This window comes from Caretta caretta, chromosome 5 (genome assembly GCF_965140235.1).
Source record: "Caretta caretta isolate rCarCar2 chromosome 5, rCarCar1.hap1, whole genome shotgun sequence".
Taxonomy (NCBI): Eukaryota; Metazoa; Chordata; order Testudines; family Cheloniidae; genus Caretta; species Caretta caretta.
This window is the reverse complement of record NC_134210.1, coordinates 32,005,092-32,029,700: the sequence shown is the minus strand read 5'-3', so window position 1 is coordinate 32,029,700 and position 24,609 is coordinate 32,005,092. Positions and strand designations below refer to the sequence as shown.

General features: G+C 43.0%; 1 protein-coding gene across 3 annotated transcripts in view; it reads left to right on the top strand.

The window, feature by feature from the left end:
• HCN1 (hyperpolarization activated cyclic nucleotide gated potassium channel 1) overlaps positions 1 to 24,609 on the top strand; it is a 317,113-nt gene that overhangs the window by 167,423 nt on the left and 125,081 nt on the right. The window lies entirely within an intron of this gene.

Sequence of the window (24,609 nt, the reverse complement as noted above, 5' to 3'; positions counted from 1 at the left end):
AGGTTTAGTAAATTTTCCCACCAGGTCTATTAAAAAGGCATTTTACCCATGTGTTAGTAGTTCAGTTTTGCCCTCAGTTACATGAATACAACGTCCTTTGAACCAAATCCTGAAGTTGTTTCCCAGTTTTTTCCTCAGCATTTTACTCTGGCCAAATTTCCATGGAAAATTTTCCAAACAGACAGTGAGGAAAAATTAAGGATTTACATCACTGGAAGGTGTGTGTGTGTGTGTGTAAAGTGCTAGTTCAAGGGCAGAACATGGCTGCATTTGTGTTACTTCTCATCTGTTGTAAGAGAAATGGAGCCACACAGCTTTGATAACTGTCTTGAAGGCTGACTGCTTCAAAGAGCTAGGTGGTGTTTGTGTTGAAGACTTCAGATGATGAAGAACAGTTGATATACATGGAAATCTGTTAAAAAGATGCTAAAATAAAACTTTTCCCGGTTTAATATATTCCACCATTAGGACTACTTATTATTATGTGGAACAACACAATATTGCCTATGTGGAAGGAAATGTGATTGAGGTAAAATAAAAACAAAAACAAACAAAAACCCATTTAGAAATAGATAAGCCAGACATCACAGAAACTGGGCAAATTGTCAAGTGAATACATCCAATAAATGGAACAATTTTTGGCCGTGTCTGTCTCAGTTTGTTGATGGTACAGACAACATCAAGGAAGTGTTTAAGCAAGGAATATCTCTGCTGGGATTTGAACCAAAAAGCCTCAGATCTAAAAGCAGTAACTCTGCTCTACTGATACTCAATGCAAAACAAAACAAAAAAATTCCTTTAGTGTCAATAGTGGCAGCACTTACATTTTGTTTCATACCTTTTGTCACTAAAATACATCATTACGTGCAACCACAGTAAGAATGGGCTAAGTTATTTGGCCTTATTTTCAACTAATGAAAGCCTTGAAGGTTTGAAATGAGGCTGTTGTTTTGAGAACTTTTCCAAGCTCATGTTTTTCCAGAGCCAAACACTATGCATATAAACAGCTTTACTGAAGCCCATCATTTACTAAGCACACTATTCTATAAAAGGGAGAGAAAGGCAGTACAGGGACAGGTACACAATTCTGTAAGCATGAATGCTTGTCTCGTTCAGCAACCAGAAGCTGACCCAATAAAAGATATTACCTCAACCACCTTGTCTTGCTAAAATCCTGGGACCAACAAGGCTAGAACAACACTGCAGAGAGACAACCCCACCCCCAAACGGTCATTTCTAGAATTTAAGAGCTGAAGAGGGAGACGTCCTTAATCAAAGAAAAATATTTTATACGGTACCTTGTGTTCGTATGAAGCATAAAAAGGGGCAAATCATTATTTTTCAAATTAGAGAAGTCATTTTATAGTCTTTTACTTAAAAGTAAATGCAATTTTATATAGCAAAAAATAAATTCCAGGAATAAAGGAGGAAAATCTTTTTGCTGAATAAAAGAATGTCAACCAGATATTTAGAAAATGCCTGTAAGAAGAAGAGAAGGGGAAAACAATATTGCTACACTGGTGCCACTACCCATTTTGGTACAAATTCATTGATGGCATAAGTTGGTGCAATGCAAATCAATGTAGTTGCACCCACAAACACCATGCCATTAATAAATTCTGGTCATATGCTTCTATTTGTAGCATATTTCATTTTATATATTGTCTCTGTTAATAAAGGCCACAACTATTTGTACCACTGCTATCTGTGGCTCAGTAGGGCAAGTGGTGTGACTGCATTTCTTTGTCCCTGCCTTAGAGAAAGAGGACACTTGTTTTGACGCTAGCTGTTCCTTTCTGACAGTGAAGGTATGTCTACACTAAAGCTGGAGATGAAATTTTCAGCTCAGATAGACATACATGCACTAGCTTTGATCAAGCTAGCATGCTAAAAACATCAGTGTGTCATTGTTGGTATGGGCAGCAGGACAGGCCAAGTGCCTCTGGAGTACATTCTCTCCTGGGACCCTATATATTTACTCAGACAGCTACCCTGTCCTGCTACCTCACCTCCATGACTATACTGCTAGTTCAGTCAGAGCTAGTGGGTGTATGTCCACCTGAGCTGGAAATTACACCTCTATCTCTACTGTAGCTGTACCCACAATTGATTAGCATTCTAAAGAGAGCAGCTGCCAGCTGGTATATTTGTTCTATAGAAAATGGTGACTCTTGCTACTACTGCCTTTTGTGAGTGAGTGGATGAGCAGGTTTGATGGTGTCCCACTGATTCTTCATTAGACTAAGAGGACATGATTTGATTACTTCTGTTCTCCCCATTATTTCCATTGTTTTTCCTTGTGGGGGTTCATAGATTAGAAGTCCAGAAGGGACCATTATGATCTTCTCGTCTGACCTCCTGTATAGCACAGGCCACAGCTTCCTTGTATTCATTCCTGTTTCAACTAGAGCATATCTTTTAGATAAACATCCAACCTTGATTTTAAAATTATCTGTAATGGAGAATTCACCACAACTCTCGCGCTAATTGTTGTTCTAATGGTTAAGTACCCTCAATGTTAAAAATATACACCTTATTTCTAGTCTGAATTTGACTAGATTCAACTTCCAACCCTTGTATCTTGTTATAATTTTGTTGACTAGATTGAAGAGCCAATTATCAAATTTGTGTTCCTCACTTAAGTACTTATAAATGTTGATCAATCATCCCTTAACTTTCTCTTTATTAAACTAAAGGGATTGGACTGCATGAGTCTATCACTATGAGGTATGTTTTCCAAATCTTTAATCATTCTCATGGCTCTTCTCTGAACCCTCTCCAATTTATCTACATCCTTTTTGAATTGTGGACCTCAGAGCTGGACACAGTATTCCAGAAGCAGTCACAACAGAGCCAAATACAGAGGTAGAATAACCTCCCTACTCCTACTCAATATTTTCCTGTTTATACATCCAAGGACTGCAATATACCTTTTGGTCACAGCGTTGTTCTGAGAGCTCACATTCCGCTGATTATCCACCATGACACCAACCCCTACTCCCCACCCTGAGAAGTCCTTTTCAGAGTCACTGCTTCCCAAGATAGAGCCACACTTGCTCAATGATTCCTCCTTTACAATTGCATTTTGAGATCTATCAGTTAGCCAGCTAGTCAGTTTTTTAAATCAATTTGGAACATGCAAAGTTGATTTTGTATTCTTCTAGTTTCTCAATCAAAATGTTCTGTGGTACCAAGTCGAGTGTCATGCAGAAATCTATGTATATGACATCAACACAATTGCCATTAGCAATCAAACTTGTAATTGCATTAAAAAAGATAATTAGTTCTGACAAAATCTGCTTTGCATAAGCCATTGCTGATTGGCATTAATTATATTACCTTCCTTTAATTCTTTATTAATCAAGTCCCGTATCAGTCATTCTATTATTTTGTCTGGGATTAATGTTACGCTTAAATTTGTATAATTACCTGATTGGTCCCAAATATCCTTTTTACATATTGTCACAATATTAGCTTTCTTCCAGAAATTTCTCTTTCTCCCCCCCCCCACAACCCCGTATTCCAAGACTTATTGAATATTCAACATTAGTGGTCCAGAGAGCTCCTCTGCCAACTCTTTTAAAATGCTTGAATGCCCGTTGTCTGGACCTGCCAACTTAAAAACTTCTATCTTTAGTAGCTGCTGTTTAACATTCTTCTTAATTATTGTTGGAATGGAAAGTATTTCCTCCTTATCATCATCATCCATGAATATATCATCTGGGCTTCTTTCCGCAAATACAAATATTTATTGAACAAGTCTTCCGTTTCTACATTATTATTGACAATTCAACCCTTTCCATCTAGTAATGGAGCAATACCATTGTTAGGATTCCATTTGTGTCTTCCTCAGGCTGAACTTTTTTGGAAAGTTACAGCCAAAATGGTTCAGCCATTTCTGAGAATGAGGGGAAAATGTTTTATTTTTTATTATTATTTTTTAAAGGTAAAAAGAATGTGGATGGTATTTTCCTTGAGACGGTCATGGGACTTGCAATATGGCAAAGGAGTAGCCTTGGTGCCTTTTGCCATCTCCAGGAATCCACTGGAATTTGGCTAATTTATAAGCCTTTGAAAAAATTCAATTTACACATGGTCAGTAGAGACTTAAGAGTTTAGCAAGTAAAATCTCCAAAGTTTATCCTCACTGAGCATTCTCTATCTCCTCACAGCTCCTCTGTGTGATTGGGCACGGGGAAGGAGTAGATTCACCCAGCTCCATGTCCACAGCTAAGACAGCAGTGAGAGATTGAGAGGGAAACTGTGACTGGGGGTGGGGTGTGGGGTGGGAGAGGGAAGGCTGGGAATGGTTAGGTAAAGAGGCAGGAGGGAAGACTGGGACTTGTTTGACAACAAGGAAGCCAGAGGATCTGAGGGAGAGGGGAGGCTGTAACTCACTGGGCAAGGAGACTTGGAGCTGATGAGGGAAATGGGAGCAGAGGATGATACTTGGAGCCAGTTGGGAGGGAAGACTGAAATCAGAGGCAAAACTAGAGGAAGATTGGGACTAGTTGAACAAGGAGACTGTAGCTGGGACTGAGTGTGGGAGGAATGGGACCGGGAAGAACTGAGACTGGCTAGGCAAATACACTGGGACTAGGAGCCAGGGAGGAGTGTGTGTATGCTTAGTGGGGTGAACAAAATTGGATGAGGAGACTGGGGAGGGAGAGATATGGGCAGCATATGGGAGAACAACTAGCAAGCCAGCATGGAAGGGAGAGACAACTGATGAGGAGCTGGGAGGGAAGAATGAGGACTGGCTGGGCAAAGAAGACTCATATGGGGAGCCTAGAGTGGACAACTAGGTCTGCCTTGGCTAGGTGACAGACTGAGGAGTGGAGAGTTGGTTTGAGAAGAATGGAACTTGGAACAAGGTGCTAGGGATGGAGAATAGACATCACTAGGACAGGGGAATTGTTGCAGGAGACAGGAAATGAAAGACTATCACAAGGGGGCTGGATTAAGACATAATTAATTCTGGCATTTCCAAACTTTTGAGTGCTTGACTTCGTAATGTTACTGTTCTTTTAATGTGTGGTGTATGGGTATTGTTGTGCATAATATGTGTATATAACATGCTCAAGAAAATGACTGCTGGTTGTGGTGGTGACAGTAAAGATAACGGTAACAAAGATGGAAACAAGGATCTGCATGTGTACATTACATAATCTCTGTTAGGTTCTTAGGTACCATGGTGATGAACATGGTGTAAATAATGAAGAGAGAGAGAGAAATATAGTGGATGTTATAACAGCAAAAATAGCAACCCTGCTTCCAACAAAAAGCTCATTGTCTCAGTCGGCAATCAAAATATAAAATCCAATGCTATTTTCTCAACAAAGAAAATCAGCAAGTAATATATTGGTTAGGAAGCATTGGGTGACCAGCTGACAATACCTGTCATTTGACAAAAGAGATGATACTCATTTTCTACTAAGAAAAGAAAAGCATATATAAGGAAGAGGGTTGCACTGGTTGCCAGTATGGCAATAGATAGAACAAATGAAAGAAGGTACTGCTGTTGTAAATAATTTCTCTAGTTCAACATCCAATCTATCTTTGGTCTAGGACTGCTAAAATCAGTGTCATAGTGATCGGCCATTAAACTGGAAAAAAAAGATGCCAAGAGTTACCACAGTTATACAAAGAATAGAAAATAACAGTGGTATTTCACATTCTGCTGTGTGATAACTGTTGGTAAATTTTGACTTTTTAATGACAAGCACCACACTTGTGATAGGGCCCTAACAGTGGCAGAGTGGTCCACCATTGGCTCAGCGAGGAATCTGGCCACAACACACTGGCCAACTGTCAGTCAGCAACACTATATTTGGCTGTGGGGAGGGTCCCTCACTTGCTCTGGCCCAGGACCCCACAAATCCCTATTCCATCTCTGATTATAGAGACCATTAGTGAGCACTTAACCTTATGCTGGTATTTGTATAATCTAAGTTATCCATAATGATTCTTTTTCCCTTTGAGGGAGGGGAAAACAAAATCAACTGTGATGGGATCCCTGGGGTACTGTTGTGCCCTCTTAACTCTCTAGCCTGGACTGTCTCTCACAATGCTTTGCTAGTGACAAGCAACAAGCACCTCCAGACACTGCTATCACACAGCATAACAGCATATGGAGACCCATACCCAGCTAGATTGCGTGAATGCTCCCTGAGCCACTCATGAATCACAAAGAGAAAGGCAGCACCCATTTCCCCCCAGCTCCCCAGCCTTGCACCCCAGAATTGTACAGTCTTGGCCTGGTCAGAAACCTGACCAGTGTGTGTTTATTACCCAGTCTGCCCCTCCCTCAATGTGGAGAGGACATATGCAAGCCTTTGTAAACTAAACTGAGATTTCCCAAACACTTCAACCAAAACACATTGTTTTAGGTAAAACATAAAACAGATTTATTAACTACAGAAAGATAGATTTTAGATAATTATAAGTGGTAGGCACAAAAGATCAGAGTTAGTTACCAAAGACAATAAAAGATAAGCACGGGTTCTAAATCTTGAACCTTATTACACTGGCCAGTATTTAGATCAAGCAGTTTTCTCACCCCACTGAATGTTATAGTTCTTAATACACAGGTTTCCACTTTTAAACCTGGGACCAGTCTACTCAGTTGAAGTCTTTGTCTTCCCAGCATTCTTATTATTTCCAGCGTAGGTGGGGGAGGAGAAAGGCCAAGACATGGTGCCACTGTTCCTTGTTTTATACCTTCAGTCCTTGTGCCTGGAAAATATCAGCACAGACATGTCCTAGTGGGCTTTGCTGAATCACAGAGTTGGGGCAGTCCCCCATTGTGTGATGCTTGTGCAGCCCTCTTATGGCATTGTTAATCCCTTGATTTACAACTCTCCTGCTGATTAATGGTCGCTTAACATCGTCCTGGGAGTGGTTCACCTCCTTTGTTGTCACTGCAAACCCTTACAACGTACTTCAATAACAAAATCTCATCATTTCACACACACTAACAATATAAATATTTGGACAGGACAATGGGTTTCAGCAGATCATGACCTTTCATATGATATCTTGCATGGCATGCTTCATATGAAATATGTCATGATTCTATGACAGAGGTGAATATGGGGGTTCCAGTATGCTGCTTTGAGGTACAGAGTGCCACATCAACCTCATTTCCACCACTGTGACTTCACCTTCTAAAACACGGAATTCCAAATCACTTATGTTTTTCTTTCCAAGTGTTTCATATTGGTACCATATATAGACGCTTCTTCTTTATTTGCAATGTTATGGACATTTATGAGCGTGGTCAAGTCTTTGTTCAGCTCTGTTTTTTTCCCATTCCAACTATAATTGCTGTCTATATTGTCACTTTTTATTCCTATTTATCCTAGAAAATTTCATTTGTTAATATGAGACGTCCTTAACATCCACTGACTTTTCCTACAATCTTCCAAAAAGGCTTCATTTTAATTGCCAGTTGTCTCATTCCCTTTTTCTTAAGATGGATACTATGCTCACATCTCGTAAGAGTTAAATAAAGTTGGAAGTATCTTCTCAACACCACATTTAATCTACAAACTCTATTTGTCCATTCCTATGTACTGAATCAGGAGTATTTCACAGAAGGTTATTGTGGAGATTTAGAATCATAGAATATCAGGGTTGCAAGGGACCTCAGGAGGTCATCTAGTCCAACCCCCTGCTCAAAGCAGGACCAATCCCCAACTAAATCATCCCAGCCAGGGCTTTGTCAAGCCTGACCTTAAAAACCTCTAAGGAAGGAGATTCCACCACCTCCCTAGGCAACGCATTCCAGTGTTTCACCACCCTCCTAGTGAAAAAGTTTTTCCTAATATCCAAACCTAAACCTCCCCCACCGCAACTTGAGACCATTACTTCTTGTTCTGTCATCAGCTACCACTGAGAACAGTCTAGATCCATCCTCTTTGGAACCCCCTTTCAGGTAGTTGAAAGCAGCTATCAAATCCCCCCTCATTCTTCTCTTCCGCAGACTAAACAATCCCAGTTCCCTCAGCCTCTCCTCATAAGTCATGTGTTCCAGTCCCCTAATCATTTTTGTTGCCCTCCGCTGGACTCTTTCCAATTTTTCCACATCCTTCTTGTAGTGTGGGGCCCAAAACTGGACACAGTACTCCAGATGAGGCCTCCTCAATGTCGAATAGAGGGGAACGATCACTACATATTCAATGCCTCTACATATACATCCCAAAATGCCATTGGCCTTCTTGGCAACAAGGGCACACTGTTGACTCATATCCAGCTTCTCATCCACTGTAACCCCGAGGTCCTTTTCTGCAGAACTGCTGCCGAGCCATTCGGTCCCTAGTCTGTAGCGGTGCATGGGATTCTTCCATCCTAAGTGCAGGACTCTGCACTTAGAATCATAGAATCATAGAATATCAGGGTTGGAAGGGACCTCAGGAGGTCATCTAGTCCAACCCCCTGCTCAAAAGCAGGACCCATACCCAAGTAAATCATCCCAGCCAGGGCTTTGTCAAGCCTGACCTTAAAAACCACCACCCTCCTAGTGAAAAAGTTTTTCCTAATATCCAACCTGAACCTCCCCCACTGCAACTTGAGACCATTACTCCTTGTCCTGTCCTCTTCCACCACTGAGAATAGTCTAGAACCATCCTCTCTGGAACTACCTCTCAGGTAGTTGAAAGCAGCTATCAAATGCCCCCTCATTCTTCTTTTCTGCAGACTAAACAATCCCAGTTCCCTCAGCCTCTCCTCATAACTCATGTGTTCCAGACCCCTAATCATTTTTGTTGCCCTTCGCTGGACTCTCTCCAATTTATCCACATCCTTCTTGTAGTGTGGGGCCCAAAACTGGACACAGTACTCCAGATGAGGCCTCACCAATGTCGAATAGAGGGGGACAATCACGTCCCTCGATCTGCTCGCTATGCCCCTACTTATACATCCCAAAATGCCATTGGCCTTCTTGGCAACAAGGGCACACTGCTGGCTCATATCCAGCTTCTCGTCCACTGTCACCCCCAGGTCCTTTTCCGCAGAACTGCTGCCTAGCCATTCGGTCCCCAGTCTGCAGCTGTGCATTGGGTTCTTCCGTCCTAAGTGCAGGACCCTGCACCTATCCTTATTGAACCTCATCAGATTTCTTTTGGCCCAATCCTCCAATTTGTCTAGGTCCCTCTGTATCCCTGCCCTCCAGCGAATCTACCACTCCTCCTAGTTTAGTATCATCCACAAATTTGCTGAGAGTGCAATCCACACCATCCTCCAGATCATTTATGAAGACACTGAACAAAACCGGCCCCAGGACCGACCCCCGGGGCACTCCACTCGACACCGGCTGCCAACTAGACATGGAGCCATTGATCACTACCCGTTGAGCCCGACAATCTAGCCAACTTTCTACCCACCTTATGGTGCATTCATCCAGCCCATACTTCCTTAACTTGCTGACAAGAATACTGTGGGAGACCGTGTCAAAAGCTTTGTTAAAGTCAAGATACAATACATCCACTGCTTTCCCTTCATCCACAGAACCGGTAATCTCATCATAGAAGGCAATTAGATTAGTCAGGCATGACCTTCCCTTGGTGAATCCATGCTGATTGTTCCTGATCACTTTCCTCTCATGTAAATGCTTCAGGACTGATTCTTTGAGGACCTGCTCCATGATTTTTCCAGGGACTGAGGTGAGGCTGACTGGCCTGTAGTTCCCAGGATCCTCCTTCTTCCCTTTTTTAAAGATTGGCACTACATTAGCCTTTTTCCAGTCATCCGGGACTTCCCCCGTTCTCCACGAGTTTTCAAAGATAATGGCCAATGGCTCTGCAATCACAGCCGCCAGTTCCTTTAGCACTCTCGGATGCAACTCATCTGGCCCCATGGACTTGTGCACGTCCAGTTTTTCTAAATAGTCCCTAACCACCTCTTTCTCCACAGAGGGCTGGCCATCTATTCCCCATGTTGTGATGCCCAGCACAGCAGTCTGGGAGCTGACCTTGTTCGTGAAGACAGAGGCAAAAAAATCATTGAGTACATTAGCTTTTTCCACATCCTCCGTCACTAGGTTGCCTCCCTCATTCATTAAGGGGCCCACACTTTCCTTGGCTTTCTTCTTGTTGCCAACATACCTGAAGAAACCCTTCTTGTTACTCTTAACATCTCTCGCTAGCTGCAGCTCCAGGTGCGATTGGCCCTCCTAATTTCATTCCTACATGCCCGAGCAATATTTTTATACTGTTCCCTGGTCATATGTCCAACCTTCCACTTCTTGTAAGCTTCTTTTTTATGCTTAAGATCCGCTAAGATTACACCGTTAAGCCAAGCTGGTCGCCTGCCATATTTACTATTCTTTCGACACATCGGGATGGTTTATCCCTGTAACCTCAACAAGGATTCCTTGAAATACAGCCAGCTCTCCTGGACTCCTTTCCCCTTCATGTTAGTCCCCCAGGGGATCCTACCCACCCGTTCCCTGAGGGAGTCGAAGTCTGCTTTCCTGAAGTCCAGGAAACTTGTCCTTGTTGAACCTCATCAGATTTCTTTTGGCCCAATCCTCTAATTTATCTAGGGCCCTCTGTATCCTATCCCTACCCTCCAGCGTATCTACCTCTCCTCCCAGTTTAGTGCCATCTGCAAACTTGCTGAGGGTGCAATCACACCATCCTCCAGATCATTTATGAAGATACTGAACAAAACCGGCCCGAGGACCGACTCTTGGGGCACTCCACTTGATACCAGCTGCCAACTAGACATGGAGCCATTGATCACTACCCGTTGAGCCCGACAATCTAGCCAACTTTCTATCCACCTTATAGTCCATTCATCCAGCCCATACTTCTTTAACTTGCTGGCAAGAATACTGTGGGAGACCGTGTCAAAAGCTTTGCTAAAGTCAAGGAACAACGCGTCCACCGCTTTCCCCTCATCCACAGAGCCAGTTATCTCGTCATATGCTTTAAGACTCTTCCCTAATAATATAATTTTGTCTTCCAGGACATCTCCCTTTGCATTTTGTAAGTCCTTCCTACCGATATATATCATCTATGTTTTGCCTCCTTGTTGTAACTCCTCTGCCATATTGTGCCATTTCACATTGGTTTTATTTTCTCCTTTGTCTAAGATAAAAATAAATGCATTAAGAACATATATATTGCATATATTGCATTTATATTTGTGTTACCGAGCCAGTACCAGTATAATAAACAATATTTTATTTATCTATTTGATTTAAATAAAAAGATGACTAAACAAAACTCTAGCCACCTTATCAGACAACTAAGTTTACTCCAGAACCAAAGCAGCAGTAAAATAACTGTTCAAAAGAAATCTGCTAGCCTGCCACCTGCAAAAAAGGGTTCTTTCCACCCTTCATCATTCCGGAGCCCCCTCCAAAAACCATATCAAACAAAGATCTTTTGCAGTCTGCTCAGTCCCAAATGTTTGATCAAACATTATATACTATTGCAGAAGTACAATATTTGTTGTTTTTGTGATAGTAATTTTATACTGAGTATTATTGCAGGAGTCTTTTGCCTTAAGTTGTCAGAGATAAATGTTTTCAGATATCAAGTAACATCTTTAATGATAAGCAGCACATTTGCTGACATCGCCTTTTGCAGCTTTCCTGACAAAATAGTGACGTATCTTCAAATATGTAATTACTATAGTAAAAATGGGTCACCAGGATGCTGACTGGCATACCTTTGCATTCTGTATTCTGCTTTGTGACATCTTTTCCACATTTTCTACTGGACTGCCAAAAAGCTAACAGAGCATTAAAAAAAGTGAGCGTTAAAAAGAAAACTGTTCTGTGCTAGGCCGCAGGCCTATCAGGAGTGCTCCGAAAGAACGAGAACTCACACGCAGCAAAGCAGTGAGTTATTGGCTTTAATGAAGGTAAGTGACACACCCGCAATGGGGACTCCAAGCGTTGCTGTCACGGAGGCGGGGAATCCAGCACACCGGAGCTCTGCCTGGGACGGAGTCCGACGAAGGGGCAAACAGCGAGCCATAATAAGCAGTACACAGAAACAGCTCATGAATATATAATTAGGTACTTCCCAAAAGGGGTTTTCTGCTGCCTGGGAAAAGGTCATGCAGGGCAGACAAAACCGGCCTAAAGCTGGTCATAGCTGGTTTTCCATGTCCTACAGTGACCCGTTGGCTCTGAGAAAGCGGAAGTTCCCTAGCTAGGCCGTAACAAAGTCTTCCGCAGTCCCTTACAAAAACAAAAAACCCTACACACATGCACTGTACCATCAGCTAGTAAGAAGAAAGAAAATATACTTTGTACAGTGCTTGATTTAAGCAGGATTTAATATTTAATAACTAAGGCTCTCAACTTGAAACCATCCCTATTTCTTAGGTTGTAGAAACAGAAAAGTTCCCACTAGCCACATTTTGTCTCAGAGGGCTGTGCACACCCTCTGGAAGCTCCTTCTCTCATCCTCCATACACTCAACTCTGCATTGAGTCAGTATTCCTTCTGGTTGAAGAGAAACAGACACAACTCCCTAGAAACTTCATAAAGTTGCTTCTCAGTTAGCTGGCATTGTAGCTTCTGAGAGAGACAATGTGATCCCCTCCCCTCCAAAGGCTGAATAATATTGTCTTTCTAACATATACAGTCCCTACATTAATACTGTATGGCAGTGGTTCTCAAACTTGTTCCGCCGCTTGTGCAGGGAAAGACCCTGGAGGGCCGGGCCGGTTTGTTTACCTGCCGCATCCCTAGATTCGGCTGATTGCGGCTCCCAGTGGCTGCAGTTCGCTGCTCCTGGCCAATGGGAGCTGCTGAAAGCAGCAGCCAGTACGTTCCTCGGCCCGCGCCAGTTCCAGCAGCTCCCATTGGCCTGGAGCAGCGAACTGCAGCCACTGGGAGCCGCGATCGGCTGAACCTGTGCATGCAGCAGGTAAACAAACCGGCCCAGCCCACCAGGTGCTTTCCCTGCACAAGCGGCGGAACAAGTTTGGGAACCACTGCTATATAGGGTTCTATGCCAGGCTTATCACTGTGGTACCTTAATGCCTTCCTATAGTAACTAATGTCTTTCATATATTGTTTCACTCATACTCTCCCCAGAGGGAGAAGCATGTGCAATGGAGTGTCTTGTTATAATAGCATTTTAAGGGGAAGTTATTTCATTTTTATTTACATATTCTTGTCTTGGTCCTACAGTATTTTGGTTTGGCAGCTTGCAATCTTAGAGCAGCTGCAATCTTTCCACAAGTCGTATGCAAGTTTCTGTAATCTGTTAGGAGTCACACCTATAAATTATGGTTTGAGGAAGTCAAGTGCTGATCATGTGCACGATCTAAAGTCAGTTTTTGGTGCCTTAAAAACAAAGGTCTTGTGCCTATCAGATAATGTTAATTGTGACATGACATAAGAAGTATTCTTCATTAGGCATCTCTATCCTTGTATTTGTATATTATAGTGGGGCAGTGGCACTAGAGTTAAGATTGGGACTAGCTAACTGTTTAACAGCAATTTTCCCAAGTGCTCTAAAATCCACATGCTTACTCTCATTATTTTGAAAATTGCTGTTCCTCATGGGGGTCTGAGGTAAGATTTGTGGTCCAAGTTTGAGGTTATTTGAGGAAGGGATTCCTGAGACAAGCCCCTTAAAATTATGTGATATCAACATTTCATTGTCAAGGGAAATAGTATTCATTAAATAGAGGGAAGATGAAAGACTCTCATAAACAGCAGCATTAGGTAATGAAATCATTCTTTTCCTGAGCAGTGGGACTCAATGTGATCAAAGAAAAGCAAATAGTTAAGACTTATCATGATCAAAGGGATTGCTGAGCATCAGAAAACATCAGTATAGACAATCTTGTTCTGAGGACTGGTGTCAGGTCAGCATGGACTAAGAGAGTGGCCAGAGACAATGAGAAGTCAAAATAACTTGTTTATTATGAAAAATAAGCACAAATAAGCTCACATTATGAGCTTCTTTTAATTTTTGAAATAGAGTGAGATTATCTTGAATACTGGTATGCCATCATAGGGGCAGCATCATATATTTTGGTGTTAAGTTGGAGCAATTTGGATAGCTGGTTCCTCAGACACAACTCAAGTCAATAAGTTGTGAATTTTAATATTCCAATTACTATGAAACCCATGAGTAAAACAAAATTGTTGTAGAATACTGGTTTGAAGACAGAGGCTGGAGTAGACTGTGGGAGCGTGGAGAGAAGACCATCCATTGAGACTGAGTCAATTGACACATCACAGGACTAATGTCAGTCTGGACTCCTCTCCAGCTGGTGATCTGTTTCATCTGAGAATATCCCATTAAGATTAAAGGGCCACTTCACGATCCTCCTATGTTGCATATGGTTGTTCAGAGTCATCTTCCCGCTCCACTGTCCCCCAAAGTGGAGTATGGAGTCTAGGGTTCCAATCATGTCTCAGTTCCGGTAGATGTACTCTTCACAGCCCATCAGTTACCATCTTCCTTCCTCCATATGACTCCTCCATATTCCCACTAGGGCTGAGGGGAAGAGAGGGGAAGAGCTGGTGGGTGAGGTGTTCCAAGGGAGCCTCCTAGTGCCCCTCCACAGATGGCTCCCAATCATGCTCCCTTCTTACCACTATGTCTAGCAAAACAAGGGAAATTCACCACCCCAACTTGTCATTAATGCAGAGTTATGGCTGACAAGCAGTACCTCGTACCCTTCCAGAACATTGAGTCCACCTATACTTAAACCTCTGAAAACCAGGAAATGCAGAGTTAAGGCACAGTCCAATTCTGCCCCACTACCTTAACTCTGCCCTCTTTGAGTGATATTCCAACTGACAAATATCATAGCCCTGTGTCCTTCCAGGTGATATGAGGTGCTAGTTTTATTAATTTTCTCTTTTGTTGTTGGTGGATAGGAGTTATTGGGTAAAAGAGTGTTGATCTTATCACAGAAAGGCTTTTTACAAAGAGGGAGGTATTATAGCATTTCTTGAAGCTGGTCAGATTCTGGCTTTGCCTGATCTCCTAAGTTCGTTCCATAGCTGGATCTCTTCAACTTGAGAATGCTTTGTCCCCAGCTTCTCATGTGCTTCATCCTGGGCCTTGTGATCTGCATTGTCCGAGTGGAGCACAGATACCCAGAGGTTCATAGGTCAAAATTTGGTCTTTAATATATCTGGGATTTGATCCATTGATTGTGTTGAAAATTAGAATCAAAATCTTCAGCTGTCCTTGGGAGCAGACTGGGGGCCTGTGGGGTGGGATTTCCATGTGATGTGCTTATGGCAGGCTAATCCACATAGTAGGTGGGCAGCCACATTCTGTCCCAACTGAACCCTGCACACTTGCCTTCACATTCAGCTTCAGGTACAGTGAATTACATTAATCCAGCCTGGACATGACGAATGAATGAGTCACTGTGGCCATGTCTTTGACTGCGACTATGTCTACGCTACATACTGTGACGGGTTGGATCATTGAAAACCCCTTGGGAACTGCCAACTGATGTACTGAGACTACTTCTAACCCACTTTCCCTGCCAGCTTGGGACTCCAGAACCTTGCCAGTTTGAGCCAGACACCGCTAGCCTGTTACAAAACCAGACCCAGGTCTGAACCACGTCCCCCAACAGCTGCAGGCTTAACTGAAAACAGCTTAAGAACTGTTCCTGTCTCTTACACTCAGATGCCCAGCTCCCAATGGGGTCCAGACCTCAAATAAATCCATTTTACCCTGTATAAAGCTTATACAGGGTAAACTCATAAATTGTTCACCCTCTATAATACTGATAGAGAGATATGCACAGCTGTGTGTCGTCGTCCCCCCTGCCCCAGGTATTAATACATACTCTGGGTTAATTAATAAGTAAAAAGTGATTTTATTAACTACAAAAAGTAGGATTTAAGTGGTTCCAAGTAATAACAGACAGAACAAAGTGAATTACCAAGCAAAATAAAATAAAACATGCAAGTCTATGCCTAATACAGTAAGAAAGTGATTACAGATGAAATCTCACCCTCAGAGATGTTCCAGTAAGCTTCTTTTACAGACTAGCTTCCTTCTAGCCTGGGTCCAGCAATCACTCACACCCCCTGTGGTTACTGTCCTTTGTAACAGTTTCTTTCAGGTATCCTTTAGGGGTGGATAGGCTATCTTGTAAGCCAGCTGAAGACAAAATGGAGGGGTCTCCCAGGGGCTTAAATAGACTTTCTCTTCTGGGTGGAGACCCCCTCCTCTCTCCTATGCAAAATCCAGCTCCAAGATGGAGTTTTGGAGTCACACGGGCAAGTCACATGTTCATGCATGACTCAGTTTTTACAGGCAGCAGCCATTGCCCACATGCTATCTTGAATGTCTCCAGGAAGATTTCTTCGATTGGACTGGAGTCTTCCAAGATCCATTGTCAGTTAAGTGTTTCTTGATTGGGCACTTAATTTGCACATTCCTTTCTCAAGAAGCTGACCAAATGCTTTATTAAGGCTACTTAAACTCAAACAAGTACACAGCCAATATTCATAACTTTGAATACAAAAATGACACATGCATACAAATAGGATGAATATATTCAGTAGATCATAACCTTTACAGAGCTATGCTACATGGCATATGTAGCATAAAACATATCTCAGTTATGTCATATATACATTCATAAGCATATTTCCATAAAGAATTATGGGGTGCAATGTCACACATACTACTAACAGCGGTGTGTGGTGTATGAGGTAACTACACACTGCAGTGAAAAGCAGCCTGTGTCCATACTGCAGTGTGTGGCTACACAAGAATGAAAGGCTCTGGCAGAAGGTAGACAGCAGGGAAGGGCTTCAGCAATGACCTGCTGCCAGAGTCTTTCCCTGTGGCAGGGGAGGGCTCCAACAGCAGAGAGCTGGCAGAACCTTTCTCTGAATCTCCCCCCTTGCCAGAGCCTTTCCCACTCCAGCACTAGGGTAGGCAGCGGGACGCTACACTGCTACAAACTGCAGTGCTGATGGGGAGGCATGGGCTTGAGCAAGAAGAGAAAGTACTCATATACATATCTTCACCTCTCACTTACTTAACCTGTGCCTCACTGGGTACACGGCTGTTTATACCCATGCTAGAGGGGCTATGTGTGTATTTACTCTATGCACCACCAAAAAAAGCGTGCAGTGTCATGGTAGCCTGGGTTGAAGAGACAGTTTCCTAGCAAACTTGAGATGAAAGAAAACATTTTCAGACACTGTTCCTATCTGGTTGTCCAAGGATTAGTACGAGTAATATGCAGAAAACATCTCTCCTTACAACTTTATGCTGTTGTTGCTGGATTTTGAAAGGTTTTACTTTTGCTTTTGACACTATGTCATGATGTAAGCTAACACAGTGCTAGAAAGACAAACCATCCCTTGAAGTGATGCCATCTGAAGGTCAACAATATGTAGCTGCCAGCCAGTTTATTTGTAACCAGTGATTGCATGGCTACCAAAAACGAAGGCAGTTGTGATAAATGAAGGGAGGAGGTAGCTCCCTTTTATGGACACCCAGCCATCCAGTAGGTATAAAATCCCTCTTAGTAGCTGTTCTCTAATTGCTCTGCCTGTAAAGGGATAAAAAGTCTCACTGCTTTGCATAGGTAAAAGGAAGTGAGTGGGCACCTGGCCAAAAGAGCCAATGGGAAGGCTAGAACTTTTTAAAATTGAAAAAAGACTCCCCTTTTGTCTGTCTGTTGTTCTCCTGGGAAGAGGCGGACAGGGCAGCAGCTATGCTGTAAAAAGCTTGGGGCCAGGTATGAAAAATCCTCGGTATCATACCTAGAAACTACTAATTTAAAACCCCAGGTAAGTAAGTAGATCAGGAAATGTCTAAGAAGACGTGATTAGGTTTATTACTTTTTATTTCTTTATGGCGTGTGGACCCGAGTTGCTTTTGTTTTGCTTGTAACCTTTAAGCAGGATCTCAAGAAAGCTATTCTTGGTGATTAATCCTTGTAGTTGCTCTTTTAAAATCTAGCTATAGCCTGAGTTCCCAGATGTATTTTCTTTTTTTTTTCTTTATTAATCAAATTTACCTTTTTAAAGAACAGGATTGGATTTTTGTGTCTTAAGAGGTTTGTGCACATGTTGTTTAATTAGCTGGTGGAAACAGCTGATTTTTTTCTTGCTTTCTCCGCTTTTCCCTGGAGGGGTGGGGTGAAAGGGCTTGAGAAAAGGAAGGAATTCCCAAGTGCGCCTTCCTGGGCTCTCAAAGAGATACTGCATTTGGGTGGTGGCAGGATCTCTGGGTCAGAGAAAAGCTGTAACTTGGGAGTTTAATACAAGCCTGGAGTGGCCATATTAATTTTTAGAATCCTTGCAGGCCCCCACCTTCTGCACTCGAAGTGCCAGAGTGGGGAATTAGCCTTGGCAGCAGTTGTCTGAAATGAGCCATATCTTCCATGTTATTGGTCCAATAAAAGATATTGCCACACCCACTTTGACTCTAATGTCCTGGGATCGGCATGGCTACAGCAACATTGTGATACCATATATTCCATGTTCTTCACAAACATTATTGTCTTGATCAGATAAATGTCAAACGGGGAACTACAGAATTTAACCTGCAGTCTGAGTCTGAAAAGTTAAAAGGGCTTATGAGGCATTTGAGAAGGGCTTGTTTTGCTAGTAGCAAAGGAGGTGAAGGATAACAAGAAGGGTTTCTACAGGTATGTTAGCAACAAGAAGAAGTCAGGGAAAATGTGGGATCCTTACTGAATGGGAGAGGCAACATATCGACAGATGATGTGGAAAAAGCTGAAGTACTCAATGCTTTTTTTGCCTCAGTCTTCACAGACAAACTCAGCCCCCAGACTGCTGCACTGGGCAACACAGTATTGGGAGGAGGAGAGCAGCCCTCAGTGATGAAAGAACAGGTTAAGGACTGTTTAAAAAAGCTGGACATGCACAAGTCCATGGGTCCAGATCTATTGCATCCCAGGGTGCTGAGGGAGTTGGCTGCTGTGATTGCAGAGCCATTGGCCATAATCTCTGAAAATTTGTGGTGATTGGGGGAGGTCCCGGACAATTGGAAAAAGGCAAATAGCCATATTTTAAAAAGGGAAGAAAGAGAACCCGGGGAACCACAGACCGGTCAGTCTCACTTCAGTCCACAGCAAAATCATGGAGCAGGTCCTCAAGGAATCCATTTTGTAGCACTTGGAGGAAAGGAAGGTGATCAGGAACTGTCAATATGGATTCACCAAGGCCAAGTTATGCCTGACCAACCTGATTGCCTTGTATGATGAGATAACTGGCTCTGTGGATATGCGGAAACTGGTGGATGTGATATTTCTTGACTTTAGCAAAGCTTTTGCTACGGTCTCACACAGTATCTTGCCAGCAAGTTAAAGAAGTGTGAATTGAATGAATGGACTATAAGGTGGATAGATTGTTGGACTCAATGGGTAGTGATCAACAGCTTGATCTCTATTTGGCAGCTGGTATCAAGCAGAGTGCCGCAAGGTCAGTCCTGAGGCCGGTTTTGTTCAACATCTTTATTAATGATCTGGATGATGGGATGAACTGCACCCTCAGCAAGTTCGCAGATGACACTAAGCTGTGGGAAGAGGTAGATACGCTGGAGGGTAGGGATAGGTCCACAGTAACCTAGACAAATTGGAGGATTGAGCCAAAAGAAATCTGATGAGGTTCAACAAGGACAAGTGCAGAGTCCTGTGCTTAGGAAGGAAGAATCCCATGCACCGCTACAGGCTGGGGACCAACTGGCTAAGCAGCAGTTCTGCGGAAAAGGACCTGGGGATTACAGTGGATGAGAAGCTGGATATGAGTCAGCAGTGTGCCCTTGTTGCCAAGAAGGCCAACGGCATATTGGGCTGTATTAGTAGGAGCATTGCCAGCAGATCGAGGGAAGTGATTATTCCCCTCTATTCGGCACTGGTGAGGCTACACCTGGAGTATTGTGTCCAGTTTTGATCCCCCCCGCTACAGAATGGATGTAGACAAATTGTAGAGAGTCCAGCGGATGGTAACAAAAATGATTAGGGGGCTGGGGTGCATGGCTGGGGGAACTGGGGTTATTTAGTCTGCTGAAGAGAAGAACAAAGGGGGAATTGATAGCAGCCTTCAACTACCTGAAGGTGGGTTCCATAGAGGATGGAGCTTGGCTGTTCTCAGTGGTGGCAGATGACAGAACAAGAAGCAATGGTCTCAAGTCGCAGTGCGGGAGTTCTAGGTTGGATATTAGGAAACACTATTTCACTAGGAGGGTGGTGTAGCACTGGAATGGGTTACCTAGGGAGGTGGTGGAATCTCCATACTTAAAGGTTTCCAAGGGCTGGCTTGACGAAGCCCTGGCTGTTGATCCTGCTTTGAGCACGGGATTGGACTAGATGACCTCCTGAGGTCTCGTCCAACCCTAATATTCTCTGATTCTCTGATAGTATTTCTGATTGTAGTGAGTCAGCAATTGATCAGCAAGAATGCCATAGCTACTGCAGTTTGTATTGCAGCACTTCCCTAATCTCTGTATGTGCCCTAATCTCTGCCTGTGCCATCTTTGGATGTTTTCCTGTTCTTTAAAATCTCCCCTGTGCCATGCCATTTGCTAACATTCAGGGACTGCAGAAATTCTGGTCCTTGTAACTAGCCTCCCCACCCCCATCTCTGACAGGGCGGCTGTTATAATGGGGGAGGAGTTTGGCTGGGAGTCACATTATTCAGGTTTGCAAGCAGCTCTGGCACAGAATGAATAGATGGGCTATATATGCGATAGTGACATCTGAAAATGCACAAGACAGTTTATATAATTGTCCAAAATGTATACGGTGTTTCATTTATAATTACACACACAAAACTATGTTGAAAAACATTGTTAAGATGGCATAATAAGGCACTCAAAAGTTAGGATTGCTGAATCTAAGGTTATCCATGCAACCTTAATTCACTCCCCTTATGCATCATGATGCAGTTTTTAAATACATGACAACATGCCGTTTTTTCTACAGGACCTTATATCATTCTGTGCAGAAGATGCACACTGCTCACTTCAGAATTTTGTGTTCTCGTCATTCAGTATGTGATCCTAGCCCTTATTTACTGCATACTACTCAAACCCTGATCTGAAGACAAAATTATTCCATTTACATACATTTTTTTTCTATGATGCTCATCACTACAGTATCTGAATACTTCACAGACATTGAATTATTCTCACAACACTCTGAGGTGAGTGGGTGTTATCATACCAATTTTACAAATGGGAAACTGAGCCCAGAAAATTAAGGTAAAAAGTATCCACAAGTTTTGGAGGCCTAATTTGAGACACCTAAAACCTGATTTTTCAGAGTAGTTCATTTTATATAGCAATTTGTATGTTCAAAGCACAGCTGCCACTGACGTCAGTTACAAGTGCTCAGCAGTTTTGCAAATCAGACCCCAGGGTGTCAAGCTGGCCCACAGCAAATGCGGAACACACAATTAGGGACTAGCTGTGAATGCTTGGTTTAACATCACATTCTGCACACTGAACTGAGTCTCGGTTCTGGTCGCCTCCAGCACAGAATAGACAGGATTCTAGCTCTTAGCTATGGTGCCCGATCCCAGCCTTGCCTGCAGTGGCCGAGAGCTATAACTGCAGGGAATATCCTCATCAGCCCACAGCTGGAGCCTGCCACATGAAGACGCTGTCTTTGGGCAAGCTAGCTGTGAAGTTCTAACACTTTCTCCTGCGCATGTGCAAACTGTTATTTTTTTTCCAAATACTTATAACTTAGTCAAATTTGTGCAGATTTTGACGGGGACAGGAAGAGGCACAATCCTGGCACGAAGGTCAGCCCTCTGCCAAATTTTCAAGTCTCAGCTCCAAAGCATGGGGGCGTTACAGATTTTCAAAAGAAAATGTCTCCAGAATTTTTTAACATGGTCGAAACAATGTATTTCTTCCTAGCATCATTCTTGGCTGACATTTTCCACAACAATTCAGCGTGAAGCCAACATCTATTATGGAAATATTTCAGCTGAAATGGTGAATGTCTGAAAAAGTCATTAACAACTCAAAACAGGGCCTTATAATAGGAAGTGTCAGGCAACCTTAACAATAGGGTGTGGTACCAGTACACTTGTAATAGCATTAGATCTGATGGCTTTTGTGAGGTATAATATGCCTTAGAATTAGAAATGTGTCCTGTAAATATTAATTTTTGGTACATTTTCTGAATTTTCAAATCAAATAAATGTAATGCGAATTTATTTACAGCAAGTACTTCTAGCAACAGGCAAGTGATCATGCTCCCTAGCTGAGATTGTTCATGAGCATGATGATATTAATGAAACAGGAATAGCATCTTTTTCATTAAAATAAACAGCACTTGAGTGCAACATACAATTAGGATATAATGTATAAATAAAGTAATAGTGTTGGAATGACATTTTAAAGTCACATGTACTTATATTTTGGGGGCTTATATAGGATGACTGTCCCTTTAACCATATACAACTGCAAAAAAATGATTTCTTCAATCTTCCTCGCTTCTCATATTGGAGATTACTGAGTCCCTCTCTGATGGGTAATCCATTGTCTGATGTGTCAGATATATATAGCTTTGAGAGTAGTTGTGGTTTGTGATCTGACCTAAGGGGTTCAGAATCAAGCTGTAGACCTGGGAAAATAGTAGTGCAGGTATGTTAACACTGTAGCATGCTACATCAGCACACTGTCATCATCTGTAACTTTAGATACAGTATAAGAAACATGTTATTATTGATGCTAAAGGAAGACATGGTTAACTGCAATTCCGAATTTTTATGTGAAGCTTGCAAGTACTGGAGGAGTGAGGCAACTGAGGACACTGTTGATTTAACTTAGTGTGTCATGATAAATGAAGAGGAAAGCAAAACAAGTTCTAATTTTTACAACAGTTGTTTAAGCTTTAGGAAGACCATACAAGTCCTGGCTTATGTTTTTTCCACTCTGTGGTCAGTTATAAGGCCATCTCTTTTTGAAAAGGTAGAACACACTGAAAAGGGGAATTAATAATAGAGTCATTGCCTCTGTTTTCACGAACAAGGTCAGCTCCCAGACTGCTGCGCTGGGCATCGCAAAATGGGGAAGAGATGGCCAGCCCTCTGTGGAGATAGAGGTGGTTAGGGACTATTTAGAAAAGCTGGACGTGCACAAGTCCATGGGGCCGGACAAGTTGCATCCGAGAGTGCTGAAGGAATTGGCGGCTGTGATTGCAGAGCCATTGGCCATTATCTTTGAAAACTCGTGGAGAACGGGGGAAGTCCCGGATGACTGGAAAAAGGCTAATGTAGTGCCAATCTTTAAAAAAGGGAAGAAGGAGGATCCTGGGAACTACAGGCCAGTCAGCCTCACCTCAGTCCCTGGAAAAATCATGGAGCAGGTCCTCAAAGAATCAATCCTGAAGCACTTGCATGAGAGGAAAGTGATCAGAAACAGCCAGCATGGATTCACCAAGGGAAGGTCATGCCTGACTAATCTAATCGCCTTTTATGATGAGATTACTGGTTCTGTGGATGAAGGGAAAGCAGTGGATGTATTGTTTCTTGACTTTAGCAAAGCTTTTGACACGGTCTCCCACAGTATTCTTGTCAGCAAGTTAAGGAAGTATGGGCTGGAAGAATGCACTATAAGGTGGGTAGAAAGCTGGCTAGATTGTCGGGCTCAACGGGTAGTTATCAATGGTTCCATGTCTAGTTGGCAGCCGGTATCAAGTGGAGTGCCCCAAGGGTCGGTCCTGGGGCCGGTTTTGTTCAATATCTTCATAAATGATCTGGAGGATGGTGTGGATTGCACTCTCAGCAAATTTGCGGATGATACTAAACTGGGAGGAGTGGTAGATACGCTGGAGGGGAGGGATAGGATACAGAAGGACCTAGACAAATTGGAGGATTGGGCCAAAAGAAATCTGATGAGGTTCAATAAGGATAAGTGTAGGGTCCTGCACTTAGGACGGAAGAACCCAATGCACAGCTACAGACTAGGGACCGAATGGCTAGGCAGCAGTTCTGCGGAAAAGGACCTAGGGGTGACAGTGGACGAGAAGCTGGATATGAGTCAGCAGTGTGCCCTTGTTGCCAAGAAGGCCCATGGCATTTTGGGATGTATAAGTAGGGGCATAGCGAGCAGATGGAGGGACGTGATCGTTCCCCTCTATTCGACATTGGTGAGGCCTCATCTGGAGTACTGTGTCCAGTTTTGGGCCCCACACTTCAAGAAGGATGTGGATAAATTGGAGAGAGTCCAGCAAAGGGCAACAAAAATGATTAGGGGTCTGGAACACATGAGTTATGAGGAGAGGCTGAGGGAGCTGGGATTGTTTAGCCTGCAGAAGAGAAGAATGAGGGGGGATTTGATAGCTGCTTTCAACTACCTGAAAGGGGGTTCCAAAGAGGATGGCTCTAGACTGTTCTCAATGGTAGCAGATGACAGAACGAGGAGTAATGGTCTCAAGCTGCAGTGGGGGAGGTTTAGATTGGATATTAGGAAAAACTTTTTCACTAAGAGGGTGGTGAAACACTGGAATGCGTTGCCTGGGGAGGTGGTGGAATCTCCTTCCTTAGAGGTTTTTAAGGTCAGGCTTGACAAAGCCCTGGCTGGGATGATTTAACTGGGAATTGGTCCTGCTTCGAGCAGGGGGTTGGACTAGATGACCTTCTGGGGTCCCTTCCAACCC